The sequence below is a fragment of the Pan troglodytes genome, chromosome 16, assembly GCF_028858775.2.
Source record: "Pan troglodytes isolate AG18354 chromosome 16, NHGRI_mPanTro3-v2.0_pri, whole genome shotgun sequence".
Lineage (NCBI taxonomy): Eukaryota > Metazoa > Chordata > Mammalia > Primates > Hominidae > Pan > Pan troglodytes.
The window spans coordinates 86,394,735-86,415,057 of NC_072414.2; the positions used below are offsets into that span (position 1 = coordinate 86,394,735).

Below are 20,323 nucleotides of genomic sequence, written 5' to 3' on the forward strand. Positions count from 1 at the left end.
CAGGAGTCCCTATCAAATCAGGTAATCCAGAGTGGTGTGCTACATTCAGCAAACCAGAACAAGGCCATCTTGTCTTCTAAGAAAACCTGAGGCCAGGTTTATATTCCAAGTCTGTTGTGAGGGATGGGCAGAACCGGATGGGGCTGGGTCCAAGGGGTCATTCTGTTCAACATCTAGGACAGCTGTGTTGGACAATGGTGTGCTTTTAGTTTAAGGAACCCGGGGTCCAGGCTTGGGATGGCATTGGAGCTTTAGACGTGGTTTCCTTGGTTCATTCACTCAATGAATACTGAGTGCCTTATATATGCCAGACATTGACGTAGGTAGGCAATGAATAAGTCACACAAGGACTCTGTTCATGTCACAGATTCATTCTAGCAAAGAGAGTGGCACAAATATAACAGACATATATGTATATATATATAATTTTAATTATAATAAAGTGACAAGTGGAGGGTAAAACTGTCAGTCTTTTTATTCAAAGACCTTTCATTCTAACCCTGATATTTCCTTAAGTGACTTAAATAAACTCCAAATGACTTCTCATGGCATTTAAGATCCTGCACAATCTAATTCCTACTATACTTCCAAAATTATTTTTTTTCTCCTTTCATCATTCCTCAGGACACACCCGTACACTTCAGTGTTGTGAAGCATAGCTCTGGTGTCAGACTGCCTAGGTTCAAATCTCAGCTATGGCACTCATTAGCTATATGACATTAGGTAAGTTACTCAGCCTCTCTGAGCCTTAGCTTTGACTTCTATAAGATGAGTAGAATATGATTGCTATCTCCCTGGGTGATTGTGAAAATCAGATGAGATCATGGATATGAGAGGGCAGCATTCATACTAAAGTAAGATATGACTTACTTGCAAGTATTAATGACTACATTATAATAAAAGTTTATGTGTGTATTCATATATACATATTCTATATTTAATCTAACAGTGACTCTATTCTGAGTCAGAATATATCTTAATGCCACATAGTAAGCCTTAGACTGTGCCTATTTTACTATTCATGCACAGTGGATAGATGCTGAATAAAATATAGTCAACTCACTGGTGTCTTGCGGTGATGGCAGAGATCCTTAACTAGGAGGAATGCTGTTTCAGAGGGCTCAGAATGGGTAATTAGGAGACTGTCACAAGGAAGCGGTGAAGAACTGCACTCTTTAGCTTAAAGAACTGCAGTTGGGAGCCATATGATGAGAATCCATGTGTGCCACTTGGCAACAGTAGAATTCCAAAACAGAGTGATCTTTAAAGATTCCCTCCCCTTGCAGCTGGGTGGAGAGGTGGTCTGGGCTGCTCTGGAAACAGCGGTGAGCCTTTTATCATTTAAATATTATTCCATTGGGGGCAGAAAAGGGGGACAAAATACTGAAAATAAAAGTTAATTAAAAAATAAAATCAAGAGAAATGTCTCTCAGAGGCCACCTCTGGTACAGAGACCACCTGTCATTAAGCATTTTCCTGTCTATAAACCCGAGATTGGAAGCTGATCGACTCTTCTCTTGTTTAATTTTTAATGCCTCCTGTCTGGTCTCTGTGGTAGCTATTATAGACAGAGGCTGTCACATAGATATGTACCTTGCCCAGAGAAAAAGTGATGCTTCCCACTACCAGAACTGATATCCACTGGGCAAAACCTGCAGTGGGATTTATTACTTGCCTTGGAGAATTTGCTCTTGAAGTGATGCAAGTCTCTCCTCTCCTTGTGGGTGGATTAGTATAATAATAGAGGAAGAGAATGTCGTTGAGAAAAGAGAATAAATGGCGGCTCCTCAGCAACAGGGTATCTTCAGATCCTAATTTTCACCTTTCTGGTTCCTTGGGTCACTCATTCAATAGAAATTTATTGAGCATGTACTATGTGCCATGCATTGTTGTATGTACTGAGGTCAAAGCAACAAAGTCAGAGAAAAATCTTTATTCTTATGAACCCCACAAGACATTCTATTGAGGAAAGGGAGAGAATAAATACTTTAACAAATAAGAGTGCTGGGCCATTTTAAATGATGAAAGGGCAAAGAAAGTAAAAGCTGGAAATATGGCACCCTGGGAAGTGGGTAGGAAAGGCCCCCTAAGGAGGTAATGGTTAAGTAATAAGGTGAGTGATGAGGAGCAGCCAAGAAGGCAAAATCACATGGAATGGCATTCCAAGAAGAGGGAATGGCAAACACAAAGGCCCTGAGTTGGAGATGAGCTTAGCTTCTTTAAGAAGCAGAGGCATTCGCTGCGTTAAGAGAAGGGACTTCAGGCTTATGATGAATACAGGCAATTGAAGGTGCCAGAGGACTTTGAGAAACCTGTAAAAAGGGAGAAGATTTGGCTCTGAGATTAGGTTTCAAACCTGGGATGCAAACATTCAATTACAGCCTCATTTTGGCGAATGTTAAAGAAAAGTGTATGAGATCATCTTTCTTGAGTGGATTCACTCAGTCGTGCTCCCTAGACATGACCTTCATGGACCTGTTGCCTTGGTCTCCAGGGACCCGTTCCCTCCTGACTATATGAATGCAGTGGTCTCTATACTGGGAGCCATTTCTCCTTCCATCACTCCAGGCCCCAATATTCCATCTTCCTTCTGCTTCCCTATCACCTTCCTAAAACACACCCGATAAAGCCTCCCTCCCATTCAATAGTGGCCTTTGAATTTCAACAGGAAGAACTAGCTCCTTAGCACCACACACAAGACACTCACAGTCTGCCCTCTGCACACCTGGATTCCACGTGGCTGCCCACCACTTCTCCACAAGCACCCATGCTTACAAAGAGCCACCTGCATCCTGGCAGCCCCCAGCACCTTGACTTCGGCTCTTCCCTGGGCTAGACGGCTCATCCTTTCCCTCAACAGGAGGAGACGCTTTGTTTTTTTGTGTTTTTGTTTTTTTTTTTTTTGAGTCAGAGTCTCACTCTGTCACCCAGGCTGGAGTGCAATGGCGCAATCTCGGCTCACTGCAACCTTTCCCAAGAGAAGAAAGCCAGGCCAGGTAAAGTGTTAGATTGGAGAGGAGGAGGAGGCCAGGCAAAGTTTGCAGGGAAGAGCATTTCAGTAGGTAAAATCGCAACACCAAGGCTTGAGTTAGAAATGAACTTGGTAGGTTGATTTCTAGTTTGTACCCTCTGAGCTCTGGGCGACTGAGGGTGTTATGGGTGGAGGGGGCTGGGGAGTGCCCATAGTTTACTTAATTTTGTGCTTTCCCCAGTCCCTGCCACACACAATAAGAACTCACCCTCTTTCTGAGCTCATATTTTGAAGAAATTTAAGATAATTTAGAGGGGAACAAAAAACTTGTGGCACATTTATTAAGTGACAATATTAAAATGAATTCTGCTGCGGTTTCTATCATGAGATTTGTAAATAGCATTTAATGTTTATAATCTCATTTTTGGAGGACTTTAATTTTGTTGTTTCAGGAACGTTTATAAAGTAAAAAGGAACTCCTGGTTGCATCAGTGGGGGAAGCTGCTTGCTTCAGAGGGAGCTGGGAGGAGATTTACAGAACTCCCTGTTCTTGCCCTAATTAAGGCATTTGTTACTGTTTTAATAGCTCCAAGGTACTCACTGTAGCTGGGTTTATAAACAGCTTTTTTTTTTTTTTTTTTTTTTTCCAGAGGAGAGGAGATACTTCCTTTTACAAGTTATACACTGTGACTCCTTGAGGGCAGGGATGATGGCTTGTATTAGGAATTTACTGTGCTCAGTCCCTGTCCCAGAGATGCTGACTCCTAAACTCTGGGAATGGAATCCAGAAAATTGTCTTACAACACAGCCCCCTGTTCATTCTGATGTCCGCTCAGCTTTGAGGACCACTGAGATAGGGGAGCCATTTTCATTGAGTATACATAAGCCAGGTCCAGTGCTGGGTCCCTGCTACTCAAAGCGTGGTCCTCAGACCAGAAGCATCGGGGTTACCTGGGAGCTTGTTGAAAGACTCTCAGGACTCGCCTGAGAGAGACTTGTTGCATCAGCTGGTTTCAGATGCATCATCTCATTTAATTCTCAGAGCAAATCTCTGAGATAGATCTGAATATCGTCACAGAAATCTTTGTAATATATATTTTTTTATATAATTCACTCTTTTCCCTTTAATTTATTGTCTTATTCAGTTCAGCTATTTCAATTACAGTGTTTTGAAAGCAATTTCCCTGTTCATGGTAAAGTTTCAATTTAACACTGTGTACACCACTTACTGAGGAAACGCTTCTATTGACTGGATATCTCTCTTTCCCCCCAAGTCTTCTCTGCAATTCTCTCTTCCACCACCAAAAGGTTGTGCACCAAATTTCCTTGGCTACCCCATTAATTAAATGTGCTAGCCAACCACTCAGTCACCATAGTTGAGGCATTTAGAGTTGTCCTGTTCTATGATCTCTGTGGCAGCTGGCTTCTGAAATGACTGGCAGTAACCCCTGCCTCCTGGTGCACATGCACTTGCATAGACCTCCCCCTAAGTGTGGATCTGCTTCTCATGAATAGACTATGGCAAAAATAATAGAATGTCCTTATGAGATTAACTTAGAAAGGACTGTGGCTTCTGTCTTGATCACCTCTCTCCTTTGTTTTTATTGGGTGGCTTGTCCTGTTGAGTCAAGCTGCTATGTTGCAAGCTGCCCTCTCAAGGGACCCACACACAGGCACAAGACTGAGGGCAGCCTCCAGCTAACAGCCAGTGAGGACCTGACACCCTCAGTATAAGAACCCACAAGAAACTGAATCTTGCCAGCAGCCACTGCATGAGCTTCTAAGCACATCAATCCCCTCAGTATAGCCCAGAGATGACTTCAGCCTTGACCAAAGCCTTCATTGTAGCCCTGAGAAATCCTGAGCCAGAGGACCCAACTTCTAAGGGATACTTGGAATTTCTGACCCACAGAAATTCTGGAATAATAAATGTTGTATAAACCTGCTAAGTTTTGGGGTAATTTGATATGCAGTAATTGATAACTATTATAATCTCCCTGCAATTGAGGTTGTCAAGATCTAGCTCATGGGATTGACAGAGAAAGGGGTTCTGTGCTTGATCTAAATCTATACAGAAAAATCGAGTGCATGAGAGGCTGCAAGTATTTGTCAAATTTGGTTTCCCCCCCTTCCTATGTACAATGTAAACCATGTGTCTCTAACTACCTTGAATCCAGATGGATGATGGACTTCAATTTAAGGTCAATAAAATGTGCCTGGAAGTAATGAGCACTTGGCAGGTATACTCAGCCTGGTTCCTAAAATACCTCATTTTAGCAGATCCTTCATGCTCTTAGTCTTTGCTTGTCAGCTGGTTGGACCAAGAAGAGAGCTTTAAGGAGGAGTTAGTGTGGAGTGAGCTGTTGGAAGGACCTCAGTCCTGTGTGACCACATTGAGGAAAATCTAGGAAACTGCCAACCAGAAGCATTCACACTAGATTCTGTGTAAGCAAAGAAAGGAACTTTTGTTGCATTGAACCCTTGACTTACTGGTGATGTTTGTTATGCAGCCAACCTAGCCTATCCTGACCAAAACACATATCTTATATTTTTGTCTGTTTTCTTTTTTTATATTTTTAACATGTTAATATAAGTTCATTATTTTTCAGTCCCTTAAACACATTCGTTGATCTGTTATCATTTGAGTAACATTCACTTATTCACTTCCTAAACATTTAATGATTTCCAGGCACTGGGTTTACATTGATAAAAGAGCATAGTTTTTCTCCTTAAAAAATGTGTAATGAATCAGGTCAATAGATGCACAAGAGGAAATTAAATTGTAATTTAATAGAGATATACACATGAACCCTGTTAGAATACCCTTTAAACGTCAAGCACTACCCTACTCACAAATATTTTAACACCATGAACACTTAGAACTCTCTTCATCACATTGATCATGTGTCTACTGTGTGCAAAGATAGGAAAGTGTGTCTGAATTGGAACATAATACATTTAGCTCAAATAGAGATATTCTATATAACAAGACATTAAGTCATGGAAGAAAAACATATCTAGGCATTTGAAATTATTCAGTAGCCACTAGGGAACCATTGATGGTTGTAGAGGAAAGATACAGGATAACACTGTCTTTTAGAAAGATTTATTGGACAGAGCTATGTAGGGTGGCCTAGAAGACGGAAAGCAACATGCATATAGGAAGACTAAGTGGGAGCCTCACTGCATGGTAGATCAGACATGTGTCAACACAGCCCTGCCTGAGGGCAATAGGAGAAGAATTTAATGGATGGAAGTTAGCTTTGAAAGAAAAATCTATAAATCTGGCTGAGAAATTAGCCCACATGAGGTGAGAAAATTGCTTGGTGTTTAACTTTTATTTCCTCCATTTGTGTTTAGGTTCATGCACATGCACATGTGTGGGTGACTGTGTATATATGTATGCATGTGTTGTATCATTTTCTGCATATAAGATATCATGCTATATCTAGGAAAAGTACTAATTCTAATAACGTTATGTTAAATTGTTTGTATTTTACACACATGTTTAAAACAATCCAACCATATATGAATTCTAATGTATTTTTTGGAGAGAATTAAAAGCACACCTTTTTTGGTGTGAAATTTTGGAGACAGCTCTAGACTATGTGGAAAAGACTGAGTTCGCTGAAAGTTGAAGAATGTCTTCAGAGTGTGAGTGGTCTCTGCTCTGGGTGATTCCTGCCCCTCTTTCTTATGGGGGAGAGGTCATGCTTCTACTTTTCTTTGGCTAATTGGTAAGTGCTAGGAGAGCCATGTGGAAAATTTGACGTGTGTTCCTTGCTGGATGTGTGTGGCTGTGGAGGTGGAGACAGATGTTTGACTCTCAGCTGGAAATTGTAGTGGGTAGAGGTGTCTTTGGGTAGCTTTGGAGGTAAGAGGCAGGGCTGCATGGGGAGCAATCTGTACTCCAAAGTTGGCTGGGCCAATGAACCTGTTTCTTAGGGGCTTGCTGTGTCCTAATAAGAAGCAAGACTGCATCCTGTGGAGCGAGATCCATCTAAGAGGGCAACCCCAAGGGCCTTAGATATGCAAACAAGACAGAGGGTGTCTTAAGTGGCCATCAGGAGAGACTCTGTCCATGTCAGGGGAACCACAGAATAGAGGCCCTGAAAATAGTAGTTGTCTAGAGAGCCCTCCACTCCTATCCCAAGTGGTCCCATGTGAAAAAGATGCAGCATCTGGGTCCCACAACAGCCAGAAGCCTTTGGTATCAGAATTCAACAATTCTTGTCATAGAAGCCTTTTCCGGGACCTCACCTCTTCTCCCTCATACCCCTGGAGGGGACCTGAACAACAAGGAACATGTGGTTGAAAAGGTGGCTCAAGGAAGAGAGGAATCTGACCCTGCCTCCCTTTCCTACATAAGGTCCCCTGCCCATGAATTTAGTTCTGAGCCAGAAGTTAGAATAGGTTAAAAATGGGCTGAGAACTTAGCTTTGATATGGCCCTAAGCTAGGTATTTTCTTACTCAAAAGTGATCAGGCAATTTTATTCACTGAGAAGGGACAACTAGAAAAGCTTTGGGTTCAGCTCAGGATTTCAAGCAGGATGGGGAGGTTTGGGATCCCAGGGTGGCTGTGCTAGGGCAGGTGAGAGAAAGGATCAGTTGCTTCTTACTTATAACCACTAAGTCCAGCCCTCTAGACACTGGAAAAGTGCATTTCCTGCCTTCTATTAGAATAACTTCAACAATGTTCCTGGCATGGTCTAACATGAAAAGAGACCAGGTAGTAAGGATTTTATAAGGTCTCCAATTTTAAATTCCTCACCCCATGTCATCTCCACCCAGTGCCATGCTGAATTCATACTGGGGTCTGAAGCCAAGGAACTGTCAGTGCTATGGAGTGAATGTTTGTTTCCCCTCAAAATTCATATGATGAAATCCTCACCCACAAGGCGATGTTAGCAGGAGATAGAGGCTTTCGGTGATGATTAGGTCATGCAGTTGGAAGTCCCGTAAGTGCCATTTATGCCCTTATAAAAGGGACCCCAGAGTGATCCCCCCTCCTTCTTCCATGTATGGATATGAGGAAAAAGCAGCCATCTCTGAAACGGGCAACAGTCCCTCACCAGGTGCTGAATCTGCCAGTAACTTTGATTTGGACTTCCCCACCTCCAAAACTGTGAGAAATAAATTTCTGCCGTTTATAAGATACCCATTCTGTGGTATTCTGTTATAGAAGCCCAAATGGGCTAAGAAAATCAGTAATACTGATCCCATGTTTATGTACAATTTTGATATTTTGTTCACCAAGGATTTTTGTATTAATTGTAATCCCAGCACTTTGGGAGGCCAAGGCGGGTGGATCATGAGGTCAAGAGATCGAAACCATTCTGGCCAACATGGTGAAACCCTGTCTCTACTAAAAATACAAAAATTAGCTGGGCATGGTGGCACGTGCCTGTAGTCCCAGCTACTCAGGAGGCTGAGGCAGGAGAATTGCTCGAACCCGGGAGGTGGAGGTTGCAGTGAGCTGAGATTGCACCACTGCACTCCAGCCTGGTGACAGAGTGAGACTCTGTCTCAAATAATAATAATAATTGTTATTATTTTGATTTTTTAAAAATAGTTTTTAAATATTAATGATTTTGATTGTTGACCTTCTTTGGTGTCTTAAATTTTGTGCCCAAACTAGTCCCAGCACTGTCTCCCCTCCACCTCCTCCAGTTCAACACAATTAACATACATCCAGTCTCTAGGGAAAGGGGAATATGGAAAAGCCTTAGAATGAGGGACAGGTTTCTACACAACCTTCTGCTCTGTAGCCAGAAGTCTCATACCCAAAAAGGGCAATTGTGAGACTCCTTGGGATCCCAGACCAAACTACTGAAATCTTAAGGTTATGTATTTGCTAAAGAGAAGCATATATTCTTCACATTTCCCATCTAGACCACTGTCTATAGAGAACTGAAACTGCCCTTAAGGACTTTAGGCGAGCTTATTTAATGGAAGCTTTCATAGATGACTATTATGCACACATTCAGTCATTGAAAGCCAATGTGTCTTGAAGCTGTTCTCTCTTGGAAACTTGGAAAGATTTTTTTTTTGGTCATCTACTGGTATAAATCAGTGGTTAAGACATGGGCTTAGTTAGCAGAGATGCTTTGATCTCTAGTTCTGCTACCTCCTCATTGTGTAAATTTACTCCAAACCTCAGTTTACCAATGGCAAAATGACACGTTAGAGGATACATATAAAAGATGCAAGAGTCTGTTTAGCTCAGCAGGGATGGAAAATACGGTTCAAGGGAAACAAGGTGAAGGATGAATTCATAAATGTAGATGAGGCCAGATTGTAAAGTACCCTTAGTTTTGTTGAGGTTCCAGTGAGAAAATCCACCCACAGCACTCAGATGTACCCAGAGGGTTCCTGCACTAAATGATAGCTGTTTTCATCATTAGACTTTTACATGATCAACAATCTTGCTAACACTGAATATGGGTGAGGTTCTCAGCATGGCAAAGGCTGTTCCTCCTTGGGTGTGGAAACCTTTATTTAGTCATTTTAGCTATTTGGCCTAAATTGTGAAGTTTGGCCTGAATATCATGCTGGGTCCTCAGCAACGCAGTCAGAGAGTAAATAGGAGGACTTCAGGATTGGTGGGGTAAGGGGATACCCACCTGTCCTGAAAATACCAATGTATGCCTCCAGGTCTAGCAAAAGCAGCTGTGGCTCGAGTAGGCACCAGGGTTAAAATCAGACACCACCATAGATGTCCAAGCAGCAAAGAATCCTTAGCATCAGGCAGATAGGGCATGAGAGTAAGGCTGGGGGCAGGGGTGAAAGATAGGCTTTGATGATGTGTGCCAACACCAACTGAACTGGGGCAGCCATCAGGCAGTGTTTTAATAAGGCTCCTGAGGCCATGTCCAGCCCAATGGGGAAAAGGACCTGAGTGAGGTGTGATGCCATCCCCATTCACCCACCACTTCCACAAATTTGAGATTTTCTAATGTGATAATCCAGACTATTTTTAGCAAGTCCCCAGGAATGAACAAGAAGTATCCCACCTCCCTGGAACATGAGGCCATGCAGGGTTGCAGCAGAATTAGAGACACAGAAAGAAGTCTCTCTTCACTGTGTACCTCCCACACACACACTTAGGGAAAGGAGTTTGCAAGACCTAAATATATTGAGCCAAGCTGACTGGGCTTCTGCCCCGGTGGGTACATGAGTAAGAAGGAAATGAGCAGGAATCTTGAAACCATGTTGGCTTGAGCCTGACTCCAGTGGTGTAGGCTCTAACTCATGGGGCCCTCTGGGTGCACAGAGACCCCTTGATCTGCATTCAAAGGACCAGTCCTCAACTGCATCTTCCAGAGGATCAGAGGCTGCATGGTAGAGTCTTCAGGGAGGAAGGCCTGGGTGGCGGGAGCAGGATGAGTCTAGGAAATCAAGGTCCAGACCAATGAGCAGTGAAGCAAGAATGTTTTTGACCAGAATGACACATTTAAACTAAATGTTTATCCTGTGGACATGAGAGAGATGAGAACAGGGAGTCACAAATGGAAATGGGCTGTCAACTTTGCAAAACTCTTGATCAGGCTGGAAAATGCTTAAAATTTAGGCATAAATCACTAGTGAAGACATGTTCTTTGTTATTTTGTTAAATTATTTTAAGCAAAGGCTCTTCTATTTGGGCAACGTACTCCAATGTGTCAGGACAAGAAAACTCTTCTGTACTCTGACTTACTCTTTTTTCCTGCAATTTTCTCATGTATATTCTTGCTGTGATCTTTGCAGAGATAAAGAATAGGCTATTATTTATATACAAAAATTGGTGGACTTTGTATATTATTTATACACATTGTATATTCATTTCCATCATTTATCTCTTCATCCATTAATTCAACAAATATTTATTTGAACTCTTGCTGTAGGGCAGGAACTCGACTGGATACATAAGATGGATGGTTTCTTTCATCAAATAACTTCCAAGGTAGCCAGTGCGGTAACACCGGACAAATCAATAGTTATGAAACAAGGTTACGTAGTAGTTACCCCCTTATCTGAAGTTTTGCTTTCTGAGGTTTCAGTCACCTGTGATCAACCATAATCCAAAAATATTAAATGGAAAATTCCAAAAATAAACATTTCGTTGGTGTTAAATTTGCACCTTCTGAGTAGCATGATGAGATCTTTTGCCATCCCTCCTGGGACATGAATCCTCCCATTGTCCAGCATAGCAACGCTGTCTGCACTCTCCACCCACAAGTCACTTAGTAGACCTCTCAGTTACCAGGTATTTGGAGAGAGAGATAGACCACATTCACATACCTTTTATTACAGTGTGTATATTGTTCTAATTGTTCTATTTTATGATTAGTTATGATGTCTTAGTGTGCCTAATTTGTACACTAAACTTTATCACAGGTACGTATAGGGAAAAACATAGTTTCTGGGGAGCACAGTACTATTCCTGGTGTCAGGCATCCACTGGGGGTCGTGGACCGTATTGCCCGAGGATAAGAGGGGACCACTGTATGTACTTTAGTGAGTAAGATACACTTAAGACTCTGGGGACCCTAGAAAGGAAGGATAAGTGTTCAGAAAGGACTGCACAAAAAATAGCAGTGTCCCAACAGGAAAGGAGATTAGTCCTGTAGAACAAGCACACAAATGAAGATGCAGAGGCTGGGAAGAATCCGATGAGCTCAGCCTTCTAGACCCTTGCTTCTTGAAGTGTGATTTGGGACCAGCAATGCCAATTAGAAACTCAGCATCATCATCTCCACCCTCAAGAGCGGAATGGGGGCAGAGCTAGGAGGGAGGGGCCAGCTCCAAGAACCTTCACGTGCAATGATGCTATTTGGAAATTGCTGCCCATGAGCTTCAGGAGGGCAGTAACCCAGCTGACCGTTTCTCAGTATCTCCTCACAGTGTGTTGCACATGGGCACCCATTTATTTGTCCAATGAATGCAATGCTACATAACAGGATGACAAGAGCTTTATCAGTTGACCAGCCCTGGTTGCTTCACCTGACCTCTCAATCTCCTTTATAAAGGCAGGGTAGTAGTTTGTCTCTGAGTCAGAAAAAAAGAGACCTGAGTGGTTTTTGTTTATCTTTTTTTTTTTTAGGCAGGGTCTTGCTCTGTAGCTCAGGCTGGAGTGCACTGGTGCAATCTTGGCTCACTGCAGCCTCTGCCTCCCGGGTCCCGGTTCAAGCAATTCTCTTGCCTCAGCCTCTTGAGTAGCTGGGATTATAGGAACGCACCACTATGCCCAGCTAACTTTTGTATTTTTAGTAGAGACAGGGTTTCACCATGTTGGCCAGACTGGTCTTGAATTATTTACCTTTTACAATAGTTCAGGACTGTGACAGGAGATATGGGGGAAAATATACCCTCATCTTCCTATTTTGTTCCAGACTGATTGTCTGCCTGTTCTCCATAAACTTCTTCCCTCTCCCCACTCCCAGTCACCCAGATTGGGGAACTGACCTTTTGAATTCGATGGCAGGCATAGCAAGCCCCAGTCATTGTTGGTAATATTTCTAAAGCTTCTGAAGGTCACCTAGGATTAAGATAGGTGCCGCCTGCATGCAAGTGGCATGCTGCTACTTTAATTATGAAAGACACGAGAAATAAAGGAAGCCCTTGGAAAGAAAAGAAGAAAATCCCTGCCACAGCCCAACAGGTGAATAGGCTTTTGCTGGAGCGTGGGGCTTGGGCTCGGGCTTCCCAGGGCCTGTGATCAAAGAGGAGGCCTGGGCAGTGTGAGAAGCCATGTGGTTCCCATCTCCTTGACAGTGGGATTTTACTAACCCATTTCCCCCTTCTCCTTCCCCCTCCTCCAGAATAGAGAAGCGGCTGTCTGAAGAGGACAGAGATTTGAGATAAAGATGCACATCTATTTCTTTCTTGTGGACAGTATGTTTATGGATATGAAATCACACCCGACCCTTGCTTAGAAAGCAGCAGCGATTTGCTCGACGGAGTGGCACGTGTTTACTCTCACTGACGCTGTTTGAGGTGATCCGTTTTCCTGGTAACAGACAGAATGTGTTCCTTTCTGTGAATTCACAGAGGCTCCAACGCTGCAGTTCCTTGGGAGCAAACTCTGCTGTTAGGCACTATAATTTTTTGATTTTGCAGTTCACATGATGTCTCAGAAGAGGGATATGTCTTTTCTAACAACCATCATTTTTATACAAAATGGAAGGTATTCACATTATGTCTCCATCTTGTATATCTCGACTAGTAACAATATCAGGACTACTCCCTCCTGAGAACTATATTCATTTCTCATTAAAGATATTTCATGTTTTATTCAGGAATTTAAATGAAGCTATCAGAGCCTGGAATGGCATCCGTTTGGTATAATTGTATCTCACTGATGCCAGCCCCAAGAGTTCTAATTAATATATATTTAGCTCCCTGACTGTCTTTAGACCAAACGGTTGAGTGTAGAAGACAGGAGGAAAAAAATACATTGAGATTGGAAAAGGAAAGTCTTATTTAAAAGAGGAAATTTTTGTGCAATGCTCTGCTCCTATGTCTATGTCAGAAATTACTCTCAGGCCACTGAGTGCCTTATGAAAAATGGAGTGGAAGATGATAATTATTTTTATTGATCACACATTCAAGTTATTAATTTTTTAGTCTACTTTCTTTCATTTTTCACAAAAATGTTCATGCCCAGGGAATTATGTGCATTCACAATCCTCCTCTGGTTTGTTCTCCCCTCTCCTCCCTCTGCCCTTTTTTTCTCCGACCTCACACTATTAAAAAGCGATATTGTTCCTCTTTGCCAATGTGAAAATGACTGGAGCCATCTTGGGATTACTTGGCCTCCCTAAACCCATAATATGAAAAGAAGCTAATTGGGTACCAACCTCATTCCTTATGGGGTTTGCCATTCCCCCAATTCCCTCCAACCACATCCCCATTCTCACTTGCAGGAAATGAGTTTGGGGACATTTCTTGTGCTGGTCTAACATTGCAATTCATAGCACTTGTGTTCACTTAGAAGCTTCAATTCACTCCCGTTCCTGGGATGCTGTGGGATTGTGGTTTATAAATCACTCCTGTGGTGCACTGTATGTAGAGATCAAGACCCCTGCAAGCTCCAGTCATATTGAATTGTACCAGGCAACGGAGCGTCCTTAAGAGTTTACAGTAAGAAAAAACAAAGGCCTTATAAATAGGACAATCCAACAGACATTTACTGCATTTACAAGGCACTACTGAGAAAAGCAAAGATGCTATTTTCTTTTGTTCCAAATGTTGGTCTCATTCATTGACTGTTGAGGTTAGTTTTTCAATACGACATAAATTGGGGTTTAGAAATAGCCTATACTCAAATTGAATTGTTATTTAAACAACTGTTAGAGGTCATTTAGTGGTTTACTAGCCTGTCATTAACATACCACGAATCAGGTTCACACTACAAAGATTTGTGCTCCTCATTGAACCTCCATCATGACAAAGTCATTGCCACTTCTTCTCATTGGTATGAGAGAGGTGGGTGGCCCTTCCATTTGCTGGATGTGTAACGTGGATGAGGTCAGCAACCTGGTCTCCATGCGCAAGCTACCTTATGTGCAAAAAAGAAATATGTTTATTTCATCGGAGTGTATTAGACTCAATATTATAATGACAAAAAGACCAGTTTAGTGTTTTAAGTGCTGACCATGCCTAGGCACTGTGCTCAGTGCTAAACATCCAATTTCACATTCAGTAATAAAGATACATTATAAATTGGTGTTGAATAACAATTTAAAAAATCTGTATTTATCCAGGTTCATTTTATTTCTCCTGAAAGTCAGACTGGGTGTTTTGTGGGAATGAGGACTTTGAAAAGATTTCTATTGGAAGGTGGACTCAGGCTATTTCCCTCTCAGTCCAAGAGAGCATCTTTCTGAGTGGAAGCAATCCTCCCAAAGCGGGGATTGGAGAGTGCATGAGAGTGCTCAAGCACTCATGCTCAGTTGATTTCCAGATACATTAGCCCACAGCCTTATTGACCATCACATCCATTTGACCAGACTCTGAGGGTTTTTTATTATCTGAAACGCCTCACTGCATGGGCATGATGACAGGTATGTCAAGAGGAGAACAATAACCAGAAACAGATGCATGGAATATTCACTAATATGTCAGCAACTATGATGCATTTCAGCAGCGTCCATCCTCACACACAAACACAATGAAAAAAAAAAAAAGGAAAAGAGAACATTTATTTTCATGAGGCCAATTTCCATGCCAAACTGAGCATCTGTCTGGCTTTTGTGTTTGGTATAAACAGGACTCACACACACTCAAAAATAATGTCAAAAGTTCAAAGGGTGGAGAGTTGAGAATTCTCACATGGGCAAATAAATGAGGTCTGCGGATTGGCTGGCCTTCACTCAGCTTTACATGAAGTGTCTCCTTGGGACCGGGGTGATGTGTGGCTTTGATTCTCTGCCCTTGTTCTTCCATAACCTGGTTTGGAATGTAGCCCAGTCCTAAGAGAATGGGGGTCACTCTGGCTTGATAGTGTAAGGTCAGAAAATGGAATGAAGCTCGGATATCTCAATTGAGATTTGAGTGTATAAAAGTATAAATCAAAAAAGCAAAATCCTTGAAGGGACACCTTGCAGCTGTTGCTACAAATGAAAGGTTTCAAAATAAGTAGATACAAGAATGCCCAGACCAGCGCAACTAATAATTTCCCTCTAGTCCTACTTGAAGAATATACGAGTACAACTGAACATTGAAAAATAAAGAATATGCATTATTCCAAGCAAGGATGCAAGCCTGAATCCTTTAATAAATGTTGTGTTATTTCAGGGGCAATAGAGTATTTTAAAAAATCCTTTACCTGCTTTTCTGCAGAATGTAAATTAGAAATTGTATCCAGTGACCAAAGTTAACCTTAGAATTTATAGGATTATTTGTTCTTTGTTTTAGAAAAATCTGGATAATCTCAAAGTTGCGTCATTCATTCAAAAAAAGATGGGGAGAAGCAGATTTTGTCCGCCTTTACTCCTAAATGCCACTGTCTCATTTGGCTGTAGGATATTCATGATGTTATGTTTATTTAAACAGACATATCTCTAGTTTATGGGCACATTCCAGAATAGAACTGCATGTTGCTTGGAGTGCAGTTCTTATGGGCAAACACCTGATCCCCTTTAATAAAAGATAAAAGGGAAATTGTTCCCTTGCCATTCAAAGACCTTACTGTGCTGTGCTCATAGACACAACCTTATTGCTTGACCTTTCTTAACCAGTACAAGCATCCCATGTACTGAACTCCAGGTACAGTGATTTAAAATGACTCTTCTAGATGCCACTGAGAATCTACTGTAGCAGAACTTGTTTGAATCCAGGACTGTTCTAGGATTATGATTATAAAGCAAGTCTTAGGTGTTGCAGAGTTATATGTGGTGGGTGATTAGAATTGCTGTTAAATTATGTCACAGCTTATTCTCTAAATACTAGAATAGTTTTAGTTTTTTATATTTCTAAAATATTTTCAAGGCAAAATTTTCTAATAATTATTTAAAACTATGATTTTCCACCATTGTCAAAAAAGATTATTTGATTTTCAAAACAATCACCCTTAATATGTTTCCTTTTCAGGTTATTTTTCCTTGTTTAGAAGAAGACGATGAATCATAATTATGCAATTGAGTTTGTGCACTTAGCAGCTAAATGAATATTTTCCAAACTGTTTTCTGTGGAACACAGAGCTGAAAGAATGTTAGTAAATTTTAGGAAAATAAAGACATCCTGTGTCAAATAAGTTAAAGAAATGCTGAATTAAACATAATCAAAGAGTCATATTAATGGTAGAGCTTCCCAAAACATTTAATATGCAAAGTAGCATGTGATTTGTCACTGGAGGATGAACTTTATGCTGTCTTTCCTTTCCTTTTTTTTTTTTTTTTCCAAGCCATAGCCCTATTTTTCTGAGATCATCTCTACTTATCTAAAGCTCCAAAATCTTTAGGAAATACTGCGCTAGGAGCAATGGCTCACATCTTAGGCTACTTGGAGAAGAAAAATGTTTATTTTTTACATAGCTAATGTCAAGAGCAAGTGACATTGGAGTTTAAATTAGATTAAGTGGCCTATGATGCTACTTAATTCAAACTGAGAGTTTAAAAAAATCTCACAAACTGTTATGTACTTGAAATGGAAAAGAATAAGCAAAAAAAGAGAAGGCTTTCAAACATGTTCAGTAACCTCTTCAGCAGACACCCACATGAAACTTCATTAATCATTTAAAATGTGGCAAGGCAAAGAAAATCTGATTGAATGACTGTCCAAATAATTATAGTTTATTCCTCCACTTTTTCTCATTGAAATCACATTGTCGTTTGAGTGGTCATCTTGACACGACTAATTATTGCTATTCAAGAAAAAGGAAAAAAGAGTCTCAAAATGTAGTTTCACCAATTCTTGCCATCGTAAGCAATCATGGGAAAAAGGGAGATTGTGGAGAATGAAAATTTGAATATTCCCCTCTCTACCCCTCCCTCTCTGTCTCTTCTACATGCGTTTCCCGGGACCTCTCTTGTCTCTCCACCCTCTCGTCTGTGATCTCTCCTGCCACCCTTCATCGGTCACTGGCCCATCGTTTTAGTCTTTTGCCTCATCAAGGAGAACCCGCGATCTGTTTTGCCCACGTAGGTAAAATGCATTGAGAAATGTACCTTGAGCTGTGGCAAAGGCTCGCGAGTGGTAAGAGGATACAGGTCTTGCCCAGCTCTGCCATTCAGGCCTGGGACCTTGAACAGGCACTCAGTCTCCCTTGGCTGCATTTCTTCCTCCATAACATGCTTCTGTTGAGCCAGACGACATCTCGAGTCCCTCTGAGCCCTAAGGGCACATGGTCCTATGTCTTTTTGAGTTTTCATTCCCAGTCTCCCACAGGAAACAACACAGCGAAGTCGACAACCTTGAGGTAACTTATTAGTTAACTATGACTGCCCTACCCTTAGAAGAAATGGCACTTCATCAAAAAGGGGAATAGAGTCAACTCCTGTGGAAAATGTTCTGAATGGCGTGCTTGTGAATTTCGATCTTTGACTGGAAGCCACTGTGAATGAACAGCTTCAGGACAAGCCTCTTACATTAATCACCTCATGACTTTAACTGAGAAATTGATGAATTGAATTGAATGTATGCCTGGGTTCCCGGGCAGCAAAGGTGCTGATGGAACTGGTCTTCTCACCATTTTCTTTGAAAGAGAAAAGAAGTTGCACATGGTCCATGCTCACATCCAGGAGACAAGTATTACATTGCTCCTGAAATGGAACCATTCCTCTCTGATCATTGCTTTTCTCCATGGTTATTTCTTAAACATAACTTTGTTTATATGTAACCCCAAATCAAGGAAAACTAAAACACCTCATGGAAAACAAAATTTCCTAAGTATAACACAAGCACAATTTGCTTTTCACTGCATGCAGGGTTGCTTCTCTGCCCTGGCTGGTTGTGAGATACTTCCAGGGAACACGTTTCAGGGTATGAGAATGAGGCCAGTGGCTGCTGATGTTAAAAGGACATGGCATCTGCACTAGGTTGGAGAGGGGGCTGGTTGCACAAATTAAAGTCAAACACATCACAGTCTGATCAGCAGACATGGGCTTGAGTGTGTTGTCTAGGTTTTTTCTTTTCTTTCCTTTTCTTTTTTACTACCTCCCAGTAACAGTGAGGCAATTAAAAAAAAAAAAAAAAAAGACAACTCCATTTGTCTCCTATCATCATTTCTTCTCACCTTCCCTCATCTTGGTTCCTCACTCTATTTATCTGGGAACACAAATTACAATTGAATATGGGAGAAAATTTAAATATAGGTAGCTATTTAATCTGTCTTTGACTCATTCTGGATAACAGAAATTTTCACCCAAATGGAGCTGGAGAATATAAACCCACTGAGGAAAAAAAAAATGCAAGTGTATCGTGTTTGGAACAAAATTAGGTCTCTTACTGCCAAAAATCAGAAAAATATGCTGGGTTTTTTAAAAGACAGATTTAGAATTTGATACAGCCACCATTTCGTGTGCTGGAGGATTCCTCTCAATGGGTGAGTTCACCCATGAAGAGCTTTAATTACTTGATATTTTAAAAGAGTTCCCTATTATACAAGACAGAGAGGAGAGACATTTGTGTGGGAGAAGCCTAAAGCTGTTTGTAGGAGGCAGAGAGTTTAAAAGGTAACATCTTTAATGAACAAATTTTCATTCCCACAGTAAGAAGCTGTTTTTGAAATCTTCCATAGCCTGCTACCAGGGCAGGGGGAATAGCTCCATGAGAAAGCAGGGTTGTGAGTCAAGCTTACACAACCAGTAACCACTTGTTTAAACCAAGCCAAATGACAAACCCCATCAAATTCTGTTTTCGTGGTTTGATTATTATTTTCTCACATTAATTTGTCCTAGAGAACACCGTGCAAAGGTCTCACAGCCCTGGTACAAGGAGGAGTTACCACAAAAACTCAGAGGGGCTGAAGTGGCTTCCTGCTCTCCTTCCGGCCTGACACTTCCTTTGTTCCTATAATCTCAAAACAGCTGTTTCCTCTGGAACCACAAACCCCAGCTGGCGGCCTCTCTACCTCCTGGATCCTGCTGCACATAATGTACATCAAATCTGAATGTTGATATGGAATCTTCTTCTTTTTCCCATCCTCCTCCCTCCCAAGCTCCCCCCCGCCCTCCTCTCATCCTGTATTTATGTTGGCCTTCACTGGGAAGGGGAGGGGCGGTTAGAAAAAAAGTGATACGAGCATTTCAGATCTTCCAAATGGCAAAGCGAATTATCGAAAATATTTAGAATCTCAGGTATCTCAGGTTGGGAAACATGTTTCCAGAAACCTCCTTTGTGAGACAGAAATTGACAGTCAGCATTACTTTTTGTTTGCTTGTAAAAATCAGTTACCTTTTAACAAACAATATATTAGTTATCTGTAGCAGAAACTGGGCTCTAATTTCACATAGGAGATGCAATGAGCTGTGCATGGTAGTTTTCCCTTGAAAACCATACAATTTTACTGATCGATGTCTTCATTGAAACTTTTGGGTAAAAAAATAAGGAAAAGGCTAGGTTCCACTCAGGAAAAGGTACTAACAAGTTTGGAAGAAACGATACAGAGAAGAAAATAATTGGAGAAAATGCAAGGCTGTATTTGAATCACTGCAAAACGATGGCGTGTTTATCATAGTCCTTAATGTGTTGATGGAATGAGGGGTAAGAAAAAGTCAAAGGGCCTGTGTATTAGGGAATAGAAGGTGGGGGAATGAGGCAATGAAGGCCCATGGGTGAAGGTATACTAGGGTTCTTCAGAGGAACAGAACGAATACGAGATAGATGAGTAAATAGAAAGACAGATAGGAAGAGATTTATTACAGGAATTG

At 41.4% G+C, this 20,323-nt stretch overlaps 1 long non-coding RNA gene across 2 annotated transcripts; it reads left to right on the plus strand.

The window, feature by feature from the left end:
- The first annotated feature begins 1,253 nt into the window (after nucleotides 1-1,253).
- Nucleotides 1,254-18,631, plus strand: LOC129137095 (uncharacterized). 2 transcript variants are annotated; one of them, XR_010151519.1, is made up of 3 exons: nucleotides 1,254-1,325; nucleotides 12,773-12,947; nucleotides 16,545-18,631. It is a non-coding gene; the product is annotated as an uncharacterized LOC129137095 (long non-coding RNA). The 2 variants fall into 2 exon arrangements; XR_008539281.1 differs by having other exon boundaries at nucleotides 1,265-1,325; nucleotides 12,773-13,137.
- The last annotated feature ends 1,692 nt before the right edge of the window (nucleotides 18,632-20,323 follow it).